A 7,162-nucleotide genomic window follows, 5' to 3' on the forward strand; every position below is an offset into this window, starting at 1 on the left:
GCACCACCTCCCTCATTCCAGTCCTCCCTTCGTTCCAGTCTGCTTCGTTCCATGGCACCGCCCCTGCCATGTTTCTGGAAGAGGCCGTCGTCGGGAAGCGTCGGGGACCAAGCCGAGCCTTACAGGGCGCCTCCTCTACTATCTCTTCAATCCTGTCGATACTTTCTTCAAATCCAGCAGCGGCGACGTAGGTTTTGACGGCAGACATAGCTGGGGCGGCGGGGGAGGTTTTTGGCAACGATTTCATGGTGCATGTTCTCTGCTTTTCCTCCCGCTAATTAGCCTCTCCCTTCTTCCGTACCCGCCGTGCGCGCCCCAACCAGCAGCACCGGTGGGCGCGCCGGAGTAGTAAGACGCCGCAGAGGAGGGCTACCACGGGTACGCCGCGCCGTAGCCCCTGGCGCCGCCATCGCCGCCGAGGCCGAGCAGTTGCTGCTGGCTCGCCGCCCACGGGGTCGCGCCCGTCTGGCCTCCGTACTGGTGGTGCAACTGCAGGTCGACGAGCACGGCCTGGACCGCGGCGGCGTCGACGGCCCGGGCGTGCACCCCTCCTCATTCTTGCGCTCCTTGGCGGGTGGGAAGACGAGGTCCACCTTCTTGTCGGTGGCCTTGCGAAGGCCCTTGCGGAGCCGCTCGGAGTCGGACGTCGCCATCACCCGCACCTCACCGGTGGCCTTGGCCGCCGACTGGTCCACCGCCTCCACCCCCGGCGCCAGTGTGAGGCCCCGCACCGCCGCGCGCAGCCTGGCCCGTGCACACGTGGCACCGGCAGTGCATCGCGACCTTCAGCGCGAACTCCCTCGGCCTCGCCTCCACCTCCACCACCTTCTCCACGCCGCCGCCACCGCTCTTCTTCTTGCCCATGGCAGGCAGGCTACTCTATGTCTCGCACACCCACACGCGCACCGAACGAGCGGAAAGGAACCGGAGCCTTGAAGCCCGCTTTTGTATGCGTTGTCTATGAATGTTTCAAGCTTGCCTCTGTGTGTGGTCTCTGAATCTTTGAAGCTCTGCATCTGTATGCGTGTGACGGTGTGAGGCTTCAGTTTTGACCCCCTTGATTTTATTTAGTGAATGAACTGATGGTTTTTACATGTAATATATGAACTGGTGTGTTAAGTAAATACATGAACCGCTGTATCTTTATTATTAAAGGAGGATCTGCCGTCGTCGTGATGGTTCGACCTTCCACCCATCGATCCCCCTCCCACTCGTACGCTGCCCCCTCCACTGATTTTTTTATGCCAACCGGTTTTCTACCCCTCCCCGGGGCCTGAATCCCTGAAAAATCAATCTGCCCAAGCGAACCGCTCCTCTCACGCGTGCTACATCGATCCCACCTCCCTTTGTTCGTGATGGTTGGACCTCCCTTTCACCCACGCAACAAAAAAATCGGACCACCCTCCCACCTACGTGAGAAAAACCGGACCTCCTTCCCTCTCCCCGGCCGCACGCTAAAGAAAAGAAAAAAAAACAAACCACATACACACGTTCCACCTCCACCTCCACTCCCCTTCCCCGAATCCCTCGCCGCTGATCCCATGCCTATGAACCGCCGCCGCCGACTTCCTCTTGTCTACAGCGTGCACGAACGGCGCGGTGGTGACAATGAGGGGCAACCTCAACCGGCAGTACACTTCAGGCAAAGGGGCAGCTCGACGCGGGGAGGGAGCAGGAGCGGCGCGGTGGCTACAACGACGGACGGCGGCCCAGGTAGCACTATCTCCCAACCCTCGCTCCACCCCTTCTTCTCCCGGTAGGCTGTACTCCTCCAATCCCACCTCCTCCTCTCCCATTGTGGTTTCTCAATGCCCGTGCGTTCCCAGTAGAAACAGTAGAATATGAATGGTATATATCATACATCATACGATTAGAAATAGTAGAATGTTCCTGCAACCCAATCAAGATAACTATAATCCTATAAATATTTGGCAACTTTAGATGGTAGTAGAGTTGAAAAAAAGATGTCTAGGGGATAGGAAATTGTTCAGAAAGTATGTGCCACTACTCAATTTTATTGCTACCTGAACCAGCATTGAGCACTCTAGCCCAGGGAATCAATTTGGTAAGAGTAGATATCAACAACTATATTCAGGATTTGAGTTGACTAAATTCAGTTGATTAAAATATGTCGAATTTGGTTCCTGAATAAAAGTCACATCTCAAGTTCGGCATCTTCTAGCTTCCTAGACCGAACACTTTTTTTAGGTTACAATAGTATCCGCTTCAAAAAATATCCTCCAATAATCTGGGCTGGAATAGTCACTTGTTACCACGCACACCAATTAATACTCGAGATTTGCAGAAGACAAGATTTGAGTGATCGTCGTTTATATATATCCTCAATTTATTTGATGAAGATTTGTCTTCCATGTAAAGTTGGATTGGGGAGGAGAAGATAGGTGGTGGAGGAAGAAGTACAAGACTGATCATGGTATCAACGATGTTGCTTGATGTTGCTTGATATGCATATAAGGATTTAAATTACTTGACCCATTTGTTCACCACCCAATTTTTAACATTTGGAATCTGAGATGCCAGGGAATATCCAGGGTACATCTTTTCTTGGAGTCCAATTGATTCGGTGGTGGTCATCTGAGATGTCAGATTAGCATAAGCTGCCCCTTGTTCTTTTTTGTTTGAAGCAGATTTGTTGGTTCCGAATTTTGTTGGCACGTGTTGCGCTGTATTGATGCTGGTCTTGTTCTGTTTACAGTGACACGTGAATATGTATCGAAATTTGTCGTACAAAATAAAGGAGCACTCAGGACGATGATTTCCATCTTGGCCTGGATGATGCTGGTTCGGCGGTGACCTCTGATATGTCATGTTAGCTCAAAATGTTATGTTTCTTTTCTTGTGGTATAATATTTTGTGATTCTTCATTAGATTCCTCTGTTCTTACAGGGTGTGTGTCTTGTTATGTTGGGTTTGCTGTGATTGGGGTGCGGCAACATGGAGACCGTGGGCAATGCTTCTTACATGCATGCTAGGCAATTTTGACTGGTGCGGCGGTGCCGGAACCACCTCCGCAGGGTACAACAGATGTGGCCATGCTTGAAGTCAGAATCACCACGTTGACTGTAGTGGCCACACCCAGGTCAGAACATTACTCGCGGTATATGATCAGGCATCCACTATATATGGTCCTCTGAATTTGGGTGATCTTTTCTGATTTACACAGTGATCTTTTATGATGAAGTATGCCAATATTACCTTCATTTTTTCTTTTTTTAGTGATCTCCTCTTATTAATCCCAGCTATAATCAAATCTACCGACATAAAACGTATTTCCACAATCTTCGCAAGCATGCAGTTGTTCATCTGAGTATCTAACTGCAGGTAGAAGAACAAGAATCATTGTGTGTGCAACAGCAACAAAAATGTCATGTCATTAGGAGACTTCTAACAATTCTACCCTGCATTTTTTTACATTAGTACAAGTGTTCTGCTGCATTATTCAACTATGAACGAAGCTGATATAGGCTATGGACTCGACAATTGATTTAGTTTTTTTTCAAGAAGGTATGCAGATTGGGCATCAAAGTTGACGACAAGGGATTACAAGCTACCACATTCTGCACCTTAGTCCATGGACAACTTAAAATTTGATTGATACTTTCCATTTTATACTGATGTAATCGCCAGCGAGAACAATTTGTTATAACTGAACACTACGACGAATCTGATATAGTGTTATTTGCCTCAGGAGGGTAAGAAACAATAAAATTGTTGACAAGGTATTAGCATAATATAGACATCATTTTATGCTATGTTTTGAAGTAAATGGTGGAAATGTCTGTATATTTCTCTCCCAACATGTTATGGTCATCTTATTTCCATGCATATAAAATTTCATGCCCAGTTTCTTAGCTTAGCAGCTAATGGTTTCTCACCTATCTAATTGTCTAGCTTGTTTGACCAGGTGTTGTAGTTATCCAAGAAATCATGTGACCATCTCCCGCTGTTCAATATTATATATATTTGGCCATCCTGCTATTGATGTGTGCCTACACCCTACAGTATACGGTTGTTTTCCCGGGCATTATGGCAGTGAAATTCTAGGTACAACAAGGTATTGTTCTGAGGCCAGGTTGTTTTCTATTTGATGTTGTGAATAGTTCTTCATGTTTTCAGTAGCATTTCACTAATTAAACTCATTTGGAAGGTTTAAGGAAAATATCTCATCTCTCATTAGCAAACTGCACTGGGATATCTTGGACCTATTCTCCACACTTTTTAGCTAAATTTGTTACCACCATATGTTTAAAATTTTGTGTTGGCCCTGAAATTTGGAGGAATTGTTAGATATGCTGGTGAACAGGCCAGCGGCGCTAGATAAGGCCGGGCAAGAGAGCATGAGGGAGAATGCCGAAGGGGGCAAAATAAATGGGAGTTCACCGTTATGCTCATGTGGTCCGCAAATAGAGCATGGATACCAGGCCTCCATCGTCTTCTATGAACATCAGAGTAGAGGAGAAGTGATGATGGGCATCAGACCAATGGAGGTATCAAGGATGGGCTCCTAGACGATACTTATCATAATTTACATTGTGAATTGCAATTATATTTGATCAATTTATGTATTTCTAAAAAATATATTCCTTGGCCACACACGTCCATTCAACTATAACCACAAGGGTGATCTTGTGTTTTAGTCTTTATTTAAGCAATTAATGGGTTAAATAACCATCAGTCTGTCTAACCAATTGATCAGTGAATGTGATAAGTCTACAACCAGCAATAAATGTCGAGATTAAAAAAATGTTATCAGGTAAGAACTGCATAAACTAATTCCATGACAAGTATAACTACAAGAACCCTTGCACTTGTCATGGCACAACCAACGGCTTATTGTCTTCATAAATTGTTCCTTCCCCATAGGCAGCCAACTAGATCATATTGGCAAAGAGACTAAGCTAAAATCTTGAGGAATTGGACATAGGACTTTCAAATTAAACAGAAAAAGAAAGTGTGCAAACCAAAAAGGTGTAGTGGTCATTACATCTCTAATAGAAGTGTTGAACTTCACTTCCATTATACTCCCTTCGTTCCTAAATATTTATCTTTCTAGAGATTTCACTACGGACTACAAACGGATGTATGTAGATATAATTTAGAGTGTAAATTCACTCATTTTGCTCCGTGTGTAGCCCGTAGTTGAATCTCTACAAAGACAAATATTTAGGAACGGGGGGAGTATTATATTATAGCTGAAGATGGAGGGGTTTATGTACTTGTATATACATGTATGGACCAATATATACTTCAAAATCTTCAACATACTAGGAATATTGATACCTCTTCGTGGCACCTGAAAAACTCCATGCAAGATTGATGGATCAGCTCCTCGGGTGCCAACATTACTCATAAGAACCCCATGCAAGTATACATGGACAGTCCATTTCGTGTTGGTATCATTTCTGTTCTTTTGAGCCACCTTGATATTGTCATACTGCATGGGGGAGAACATCTTCATCCCCCTAAGACGTTGTTGTTGGGAGAGTTTGAAAACCCATCGAGGTAGATACACTTTATAATAAGTGCATTTTTATTAATTGTAGAATTTTTGTTTGGCCCATGGCAACGCACGGGCATTATACTAGAATCACTATATTCATAAAGAAGATAATACAATTAAGTGTTTAATAGTTACATCATAATTCCGTAAAAAAGATGGCATCTTCTACCAGGTAACTAAGTGATAATGGTAAAAAGTTATATTCTATGTGCAATCTCCATGTCTACAAGGTTTAAACTTTGAGATATTAGGATGTATGCATAAGTACTCCCCATGAAAAAACGAGGAAAAAATGACCGGTGGGAAATGAGAGTAGCGACGCGAATTCTTGGTCCTTTGATGTGCTTTTATTTGAATTAATAAAAAAAATGTCATGTATTTTGATAAATGTTTAAACAGATTTGGATAGCAGTAGGCACACGACCAAGACACATGCAATCACACATGGATGGTACCACAATCTTCCTAACCATTTAACTATTGATTGATTTTAATAATATCTTTTGCAAGCGGGGGCACATGCCATTTTTCTCCTTCACCATGGTCCCTGAATTGGCTGAACTCAAGGCATGTCGGTGGGTTTCTCAGCTTACACGTAAATTAAAAGTGGCAAAACTTATCCTGGAGACAGACACAAAAGATAGCGGCTTTTAAGTTAAGAAGCCAAGATATTGATAGTTCAATCTATGGCCCTATCGCTAAGGAGGTAAATGAATGCATGCAATCAAGGGGGGAGTACATGGTGGTGTGGGTTAGATGCTTGGCTAATGAATACGTTATATAAAACTTGGGTCTGGTATTCATCGAATTGTATTCATGATGCTATGGAATAAAAACATATTTTATATAGTTTTCACTAAGATATCATCTATAACTGGATCTAGCAAATCCATCCATTGGACACGGCAGATCAGTTAGCCCTCTTTTCTCTCTGCATGCAGTCATGTTTCTCATTTTCTCCTCTTATCTCTATTCACTTGTATGTGATTGATGAAGATGAAGAGGAAGAAAGAGAAGAAAGAAAGGTGGTCTGGGGTGGGCAGTGTCCTATGTGATAGACTGCCCGGACGCGTCTGGAGCCTGCATATCCTCTTCATATTTTGTGCACATACAAGGGTTTGTGAACAACTTGATCGTATAGCGATGATATGAGCTGTATGGTTGGGTCACCTCTTTTCCTTCTCTTTCATGTTTGTGGAGGATTTGATAGGGAGGGTTATAGATGCTCTAACATTATTGTTGTGTTAGCTGAGATGACACTGTTTTCAATTATTTTAGCTAGCTCTATCATCAGCATCTTAGTTTCTTTTTAAAAGCCCGTGCGTTGGGCGTTCTACTAGTAAATGGTAATATGTGAACCCTGCGTTAACCACTTAAAAATAAGTGGACTCCGGCATAATCCCGCGTAAGGAATGGTGGTTAGTGTGGGTCAGTCCCACAATGCCCGGTAAGCTGTCCACTTACAATCCAATCCGATCGTCTACTGTATGGATTGTACATTTGTACGTGCCCGTGCAAGCATTGTCGTGACCGAAAAGTCCCGTTTCCGGGTGGCTCACTATTTCGGTTGATTAATGCCGATCGATCCCTTTCGATCGATCAATGCTATTTCGATGTAGCCGACAAGCACCCGACGAGTCC

General features: G+C 44.3%; 1 long non-coding RNA gene across 11 annotated transcripts; it reads left to right on the forward strand.

Annotated features, from left to right (window-relative positions):
- Positions 1-1,385: 1,385 nt before the first annotated feature.
- Positions 1,386-6,865, forward strand: LOC123443154. Of its 11 annotated transcripts, XR_006630578.1 has the most exons (4): positions 1,440-2,434; positions 2,542-2,602; positions 2,717-3,100; positions 3,526-4,664. It is a non-coding gene; the product is annotated as an uncharacterized LOC123443154 (long non-coding RNA). The 11 variants fall into 11 exon arrangements; XR_006630577.1 differs by having other exon boundaries at positions 1,438-3,100; positions 3,526-3,713; positions 3,926-4,664; XR_006630579.1 differs by having other exon boundaries at positions 1,440-2,829; positions 2,908-3,100.
- The last annotated feature ends 297 nt before the right edge of the window (positions 6,866-7,162 follow it).

The sequence above is a fragment of the Hordeum vulgare genome, chromosome 3H (genome assembly GCF_904849725.1).
Source record: "Hordeum vulgare subsp. vulgare chromosome 3H, MorexV3_pseudomolecules_assembly, whole genome shotgun sequence".
Lineage (NCBI taxonomy): Eukaryota > Viridiplantae > Streptophyta > Magnoliopsida > Poales > Poaceae > Hordeum > Hordeum vulgare.